Here is a 7,401-nt window from a genome sequence, read left to right on the forward strand (position 1 = left end):
TTATGTGGAGATACAGTACAGCATGAGAACTCCTTTAAGGGAGATCTTCCTAGCTGGATTAGCCTTTTGACATTCAGTAGGCACTGCTACCTAGACGCCTTGCCTCTGGAACTAGGACTTTTATATTTTGAAAAGACAAATACACAGGTAAACAAAACGTTGCTAAACACTTATTTCAGATTTTAGGTTATTTTAGATCTTAGGTTATTTTTATAACCCTAGTATATGTAGCCTTGGGACATCCTGTAAGCATTATTTTGTCTCTTAGATTTAGTGAGAGGTAGGACAGTTTTAATTGTCCCTGTCTTAGAATCGAAAAGCCATTGGTGACATTCTGAGTCAGGGACAGGATTATGGCCCTTGTTTGAACTCCCATTCCAAACCTTGGCCAAAACACCATCCATCTTCCACCTTCATATAGATTTAACATCAGCAGTATGATTTAACTTGAAATGTCTGTAGGAACAGTAACTAGCAATCTGCACTCAGATGGTGGGATGAAAGAGAGAGCAATTATATTCTTTAATGTGTTAATCAATCCAGTTTATTTAGGCGTGTTCAGGAAATGATGCTAAGTCGCTTAATTTCTTTTTTCATTTATTTACAGGTCTACTTTACCTGTAGTGCTGACCTATTGGGATAGTTTGTTTTTTATGACTTGCGTCAGGCGTGAAGCTTTCAAAACCCTGTGTCAAAGGTAAGTTAGTTCACTAATATTCTTACTTGTATGCGTCCCTGAAAACATCGTTCGTTTACAGGGGAAGTTTTCATCACTTAATTGAGGGCTCGGCTCTGTTGATAAGTCACAGCCCTGAGTAAAGGATGTGGTGAAGCAGTATGCGCTCCTGCAGGGAGCTCTGAGAGAGATTTTCTCCCAGTGCTCTCCAATACACTGAGGAAGTGTGCGTACTGCACCAGCTTTTAAAATAGTGCAACCTGATCCTTTCTTTACAGCTCAAAGGGTGGGGGTGGGGAGCGAAGGTGAAAGAATAGTAGCCCAGATCCTCCTTCCCATTTTGGGTCTGGTTTGCTCTGTTGAGTGAAGAGAGCATTAATTGTTCATGACCATGATGAGAAGGGACCCTTTGCTCTCAGTTCTTCACAGTTCTTGTGACACAGGCCGGGTTTAATCTAGTCCGTGTTAGGAGAAACTAAGTACACTTACAGTGTTATAGTGAGCTTCCCCCTCGTTTTCATTTTCCCTCGCTGGTATGTAAATCATTGCTTGTAAGGGATAAAAATCTGTAGGAGTTACGAAACTGAAGCGATTGCGCTAATGTGGAGCTCCTTCTAGTTAGTCTGCAGTGTTTATCGCACTGTTTAGTGTTGTAAAACTAAAATTAAACAAACTCCAAATCAAGAGAGACTATCTAATCTTTCTCTAACCAACTAATAAAAGTAAAATTGAGGAACTAAAGTAAATTACTAAACAAATCTGTACAAACAAGGACAGACAATATGCAAGTCAGGAAATCGGTCTGTTGGAGTTTCACTTGTGGGTAGGGATTTAGAAGTTATCCAGATATAGTAGTTCATAGATTTAACTTGGAACAACTACCAAAATTAATATTTAGTCAGTAGTTGTGACAGCCAATCAGTACACTGTCATACAGTGGAATCTTTGTGAAATTTATTATTTTATAAGAAAGGATGTTCATGCACATACCACATTCAGCCAGAAACAAGGATACTAAGCGTCCTGAAAAAGTACAGTGGTTTCAATATTCTGTTTTGCCAGCTAGTGTTGCCTAGTTTTCGTCATATTTATTTTTTACTTCTTTGTGCAGTCTAAAGGGCATATTTCTCATCTAATGAACTACTACTGATTTCCTAATTTCCATTCATCTTTTACAGAAGATTTATTAGTAGCTGTAATCCATGCTGAGAGCACTTTTTTAGTCTGTGCTAGGTGTATCCTGTGTACACATTATGTGTGCCCAGTATGTAGCATTCAGAACGTTAACCGTACATGTAGAAAATATTCACGACAACTACTACAGTACTTAAAAATATTCTGAAAAAATATATTACTTTTTATGAAGCATTAATGCCAAACTTGAAAACTGTTTTATTAGACACCTATCAGTATAGCTAGAGGATAAGACCCAGAACCCAGAAGTAGGTTCAAGAGAAGGAACTGGCGAAAGCAATACTTCTCATTTCCAGATACTAGAAATGAAACCTGCATAAAGATTTCTCCAAGAATGCTATCAGTCTTCAGTTAAAAGGGTCATGCCATCACTGGCTAGCTGCTGGAAGGAAGAGAGAGTTTTCTTTTCTTTCCCACTTTCCATAAAACACCACTTACTATAAAAGGATAGCTGGAGCTATGCTGCTTTCTTCCTGCACCTCTGGCTCCATTTTTTAAAACTTTTTTTCTCCCCCTGTATCTTACCCATTGTTAGTAACTATTGCACTTTCCTGCCGTTAATACTTTTGTCATATGGCTGCAACAATATAAAATGGACATTTCAGATAACTTGAGAGCTGGGTACAGGCTTCTAAAAAGCAGTGACTGGACTTGCAGTCTTGTTAGTTATGCATGGCTGCTGCTTGTTAAAGTGCTACTGTGCAAAAGCTGAAACACTGGAACTGCCTGCCTGCAGAACCAGGAAGACTATGCTGTCTGTATCAGTCAAATTTCCAAATGTAAGTTAGTAACACCCTTTAGAACGAAAAGCTAGAAATGTGTTTAGAGTTTTAAAGGGAAACTGTAGAAATAGGCCTTTATGGTCACCAGAGAAAATGGCTTGTTATCATTAGGAATTACGAGGCTACATTTTTTAAAAGAACTGGGGCGAGGGGAAGTACAAAATTATATTTAAAAAGTATCAGGCACCAAATGGTACAGTCAAAATGGTCACAGATGCAACACTACAGCAGAAGTTGACTGATAAACTTTTTCAAAAGTAAAAAGGGAAAGGAATGGTCATTCAGATAATCATATGCTAAATTACTCACTTAGGTAATTCAGGTAATCAAAAGAAAAGCAGGCCTAGATAAATTAATAATAAACAAGGTATATTTTTATAAAACCAAAGAAGTATTATCTTGATCTTGCAGACCTAAAAAGCCTTTGAACTGTAACATAAAATTAAGCAAAAACTACATACTGTATATATTAAAATACAGGTTTCAACCTCCCAGTGAGTTAATAAAGTTTCACTTTGCTTTGTACTCTAGTAACGCAACTCCAGTCTGCAATGCTTTTTTTGATAGTTAAACCGTCAGGGGCTATTAATGTGAGGAGATCTGTATGTTTGTATGTGTGCATATATATATATATATATATGTATCTCCTTCCTTAATGGATTAATTTAAGACATATGTAATGGAGAGAAAGTATGCTCCTATTTTATTTGCTGAACACTAATACCTTTACATGTGGGATATTGAGTTAACCTTTGTTTATCATCTCTGGGAGTGTGACAGATCTGCAGAATGACTAATACCGATCCCAAGGCCAGAATTTGAGAGCAAAGGGGGTTTAAGGTACACAGAAACTTAGCTCACGGTGATGGGAGTTGGCTCCAGTTTCAGTGCCTCAGTCTTTAAGCCACGTGCCTACCCAAACCGCTTTTCCAATCCACCCAATACATCTACCCACCTTTTGTTTTCAGAAAACGGACAGTGTTGGGGTTTGCTTTATACCGTTGCCACTTTGATTTCTTTCTGTGACAAGCTCCAGAGCCGCAGAAGCAGCCTGCCTGGGAGCAGCCGCGCTGGAGCTCCAAGTGCAGCAGAACTAGGGAGCCCTCCAGGAGCCAGCGACAGCTCTCGGTCACTGGCCAACCCGTTGCTCGTAGAAGTTAGCATGCTTAAGTTGACATTGATCCCTCAAGGGACTAGCTACCAGCTAAACAAAACTGGAGCACAGGGCTAGCCAAGCACAGATTCACTGTGACCCTGTGTCAGGACCTGTGATCCTGCTGTAAAAGCCAGCTATGTTACCTCCTTGCCCTCTGAGACTCCCAGGGAATCCCCAAGTAAACGAGAGGGGGAGTTATTTACATCTCCTTCGTGTCTCCGTCCCAATCTTTTTGGGGGGTTTCTTTTTTCTAAAAACAAGTGATGATGGAATACCTTAAAAGGGCATATTTGTTTCCTTACGAAGGCTTATTACAACAAAGCAAGAATAATTGGCCCCATTAATTATAGATAATGGAAAATGTGTTACCATCTATGCATTTAAAGAAGTGAGCGTGCAAGAAAGGAGTGAGCCTACTGTCATTGACGGTGTCACAACTGTTGCATACAGCCTGGAAAGGCAGATGCATTTGCATTTTATGGGTGGGTCAGAATATTTAGCAGCCTGGAGCCCTATAAAGTCTATTAAATATACTGAGGGTAGAAATGCTCATTTGCTTGTGCAGAGGAAATAGAGCAAAGATACACCGCAGCAGAGAAAGCTAGCAGGACAAAGGAGATACTATTGACTCATTCCAGACTGCCGACTTAGCAGCTCAACTTTGTTTCCTTTTAACTTTTGTAACAGTAGGAGCTCAAAGCTGCTCAGTCTATTTTCTGCACAAATAGAAACACCCAGACTTCAAAAAGTAATGCACTTTGAAGAAACCCAAACCATTAACACATTAAAAACTGTGTGTGCTACTAAACAGGGCTTCACGGTTACTTGAGTTTTGCAGTGAGTAAAATGCTGGTGTTTTAGTAATGATTTTACACCGCTGCATTCTGGCAAACAATTCTTGACAAGTATCAGTCTGTAAAACACTTTTTGTTGGTTTTAGCGTGATACGGATTTATTGACTTTGCAGTGGGTAAGTACTACTTCAATATTTTCACAGACTGAGTAAAAACCCCCCCCTCTGCCACTTTTTTTCCCCTCCCTGTAGAGCATTGCAACAAGTTGCTAACCGTATAACATTACACTGGGTAACACTGGGGAGAGCGTAAGACGCGTGACATTTAGACCTTGCCCTCGGTGCTTAAATCTATTTCCCGTTTAAAAAAAAAAAAAAAAAAAAAAAAACCAAACACACACAAAAAAAAAAAACAGCCAGCTTTTTGTTGTCCACTCTGGACAATGACGTGTACAAGGCCACGACTATGACAGCTTCTACGCTCACGTTTTCCCTGCGCCAAAGCCGAGCAGGGCACCGGCCCCTCGCATCCCAGCTTGCTCCCAAGGGGATGCAGCAGGACTCGAGACCGCGGTTTAATTCCACGGGCGTCCCCCGCTTGCAAATACACCTCGCTTTCTCTCCCGAGAAATCGCTCCCCGAGCGGTGTAGCGTGCGCTTGAAACGTCATAGGACGTCATAATCGGCATCGTGTAAACCACCCTAATACTAGAGCGTGGAAGTTGGAACTTTTTGCAAGTATTCAGGCTCGGGGCTCGGCTTTCCTCCTCCCCCCCACCCCCCACCCCACCCGCGGAACCGCTCACGGCCGCGGTCCCCCGTGGGGTGGGGGGGGGGGGGTGGGGGGTGGGGGAAGGCGGGCGGGGCGGCCGCGTTCTGCCTCGGCGTCGGGGGGCCGCGCCCCCCCCCCCGTTGGCGCGGCGGGCTGTCACTCAGGCGACGTCACAATACGCCTGTGTGAGCGCTGTAAACACTCGGGCGGGCGTGTGTGTGTGTGAGGGACGCGGGGACGCGCCTCGCACCCCCCCCCCCCCCCGGCGGGGGGGGGGGGGGGGGTGCGAGGCGCGTCCCCGCGTCTTTCCCTGCGCGCATGGTAGCGGCACGAAAGGTAGCATCACTGGAGCAGGGGATGATGTAATTCTCCCTCCGGCCAGTAACTGCCTGCGCCTGCACCGATCCGACTGGCAACGGGGTGCGGGGAGGGGGGGGGGTGCGGGTTGTGTGTTTGTTTTACGCGTGATCGTATCAGCATCTCCTGACCGCGCACCCCCCCGGCACCTTTAAAACCCCGCGCATCTCCCCCCCCGCCTCCCACCGGGGCGCGGAGGAGGGAAGGGAAAAGGGGGGGAGAGGAGGTGGCGGGGGGGGGGGGGGTAGCCCCGCGTCGTGTGTGCAGGGTAAAACACGCCGGTGAGCGCCGCGCCGAGCGGTAAACAAGTCTAAGGTGCCCTCCGCCGCACGGCAACTTGCTGCGGGCGGGGTGTCCGTGTGTCCGTCCTTCCGCCCCGCCCCCCCCCCCCCCCCCTCCCCCCCCCACCCGCGCCCACACACACACACTTCCCCCTAACAAAAGCCCGTTTAATATCAGCGTCAGCTTTTGTTCGGCGGGCAGCGGCAAGCGGCCCCTTTTCCCGATCACCTCATTTCACCGGTGTGTGCCCCCCCCCCCCCCGCCGCCCTCCTTCCCTCCCTCCCTCCTGAAATCCGCCGGTCCCCTCACGCCCCGTCTTTCGTGTGCGCATCCACGCTCGCTCCGTGGCGCTGCCCCCCCACCCCCGCACTAAGCGCCTCCAAATCCACTCCCCCCCCCTCGTCCCCGGAGCGCCTGGCCCCTCCTGGGGCTGCAGGCAGGTGGGCGAGCAGGCAGCCCCCCCCCCCCCACCCCCCCGTAGCAAAGGCAGGAGCTAAATGGCACTTACTGTCAGAAGAGGAGGGGGGGGGAAAGCCCTTCTCTCGGTGCAAAAGCAAAATAGCCACTCGCAGGACGTTGCCAGCATAGGAGACAGCGAGGGAAAAAAAAAAGAAATAGAAATAATCTTCCAGTAGCGTGTGTGTGTGTGGGAGGAGGGAGGATTCGCCTTTTAACCGGAGAAAAATAAAATGAAAAAATAACCGTGTCGTCCCCCCCCACCTCAACCCCCCCCCCCCGGTTGCCTTTTTTGTGCAGTTTCAGCAAAGCTGCGAGGAAGTTGGTCCTTTTGTTCCACTATTTATAGATTGCGTCAACATTGCGAAAAGGAGAAGGCGGAGCGGTGGCACTTACTCCTCGCCGGGGGTGTGTGTGTGTGTGGGGGGGGGGGTGGTGGTGGTGGGGGAGAGATATTGGGGTGGAGGAGCGGGGACACGGACGCACACGCACACACACAACCCGGCGTGCACAAGCGACCTCGGCGCTCTCCCCACCCGCCGCCCCGAACACGGGGGGGGGAAGCGGGCGGCGGGGAGAACCGGGGCTGCTTCCCCGCCCGGCTGCCGCCGCACAGCACCGCCCCGCGGGCGGCGAGGCGAGGAACGCCGAACCGAGCGGCGGGGCCCCGGGGGCCCCGCCGCTCGGTTCGGCGCTCCTCGCCTCGCCGGTACCCTCCATCTCCATCCCCCGCTACAGCCTCCATCTCCCGGTAAAACCTGTTGCGACCCTTGGGTTTAAAAGCTCCGAGGGGCAGGTGCACGCAACCGTGCAGCCCCGTTTTTCTTTCCGCGGTGGCCGAAGGGTTAATTTTGGGGAGCAGAGTGGAAAAACATGGTGGTTTTTTTTTTTAAAAAAAAAAAAAAAAAAAAAAACTCGGGGGTCGTGAAAGTT

At 47.6% G+C, this 7,401-nt stretch overlaps 1 long non-coding RNA gene across 1 annotated transcript in view; it reads right to left on the minus strand.

Annotated features, from left to right (window-relative positions):
- Positions 1-6,715, minus strand: part of LOC142596920 (uncharacterized) — a 49,193-nt gene extending 42,478 nt beyond the window's left edge. Inside the window, exon 1 of the long non-coding RNA XR_012831933.1 lies at positions 6,521-6,715. This is a non-coding gene — a long non-coding RNA (uncharacterized LOC142596920). The remainder of the gene's footprint in view (positions 1-6,520) is intronic.
- Between the last annotated feature and the right edge of the window lie 686 nt (positions 6,716-7,401).

This window comes from Pelecanus crispus, unplaced genomic scaffold (assembly GCF_030463565.1).
Source record: "Pelecanus crispus isolate bPelCri1 unplaced genomic scaffold, bPelCri1.pri SCAFFOLD_221, whole genome shotgun sequence".
Classification (NCBI taxonomy): domain Eukaryota; kingdom Metazoa; phylum Chordata; class Aves; order Pelecaniformes; family Pelecanidae; genus Pelecanus; species Pelecanus crispus.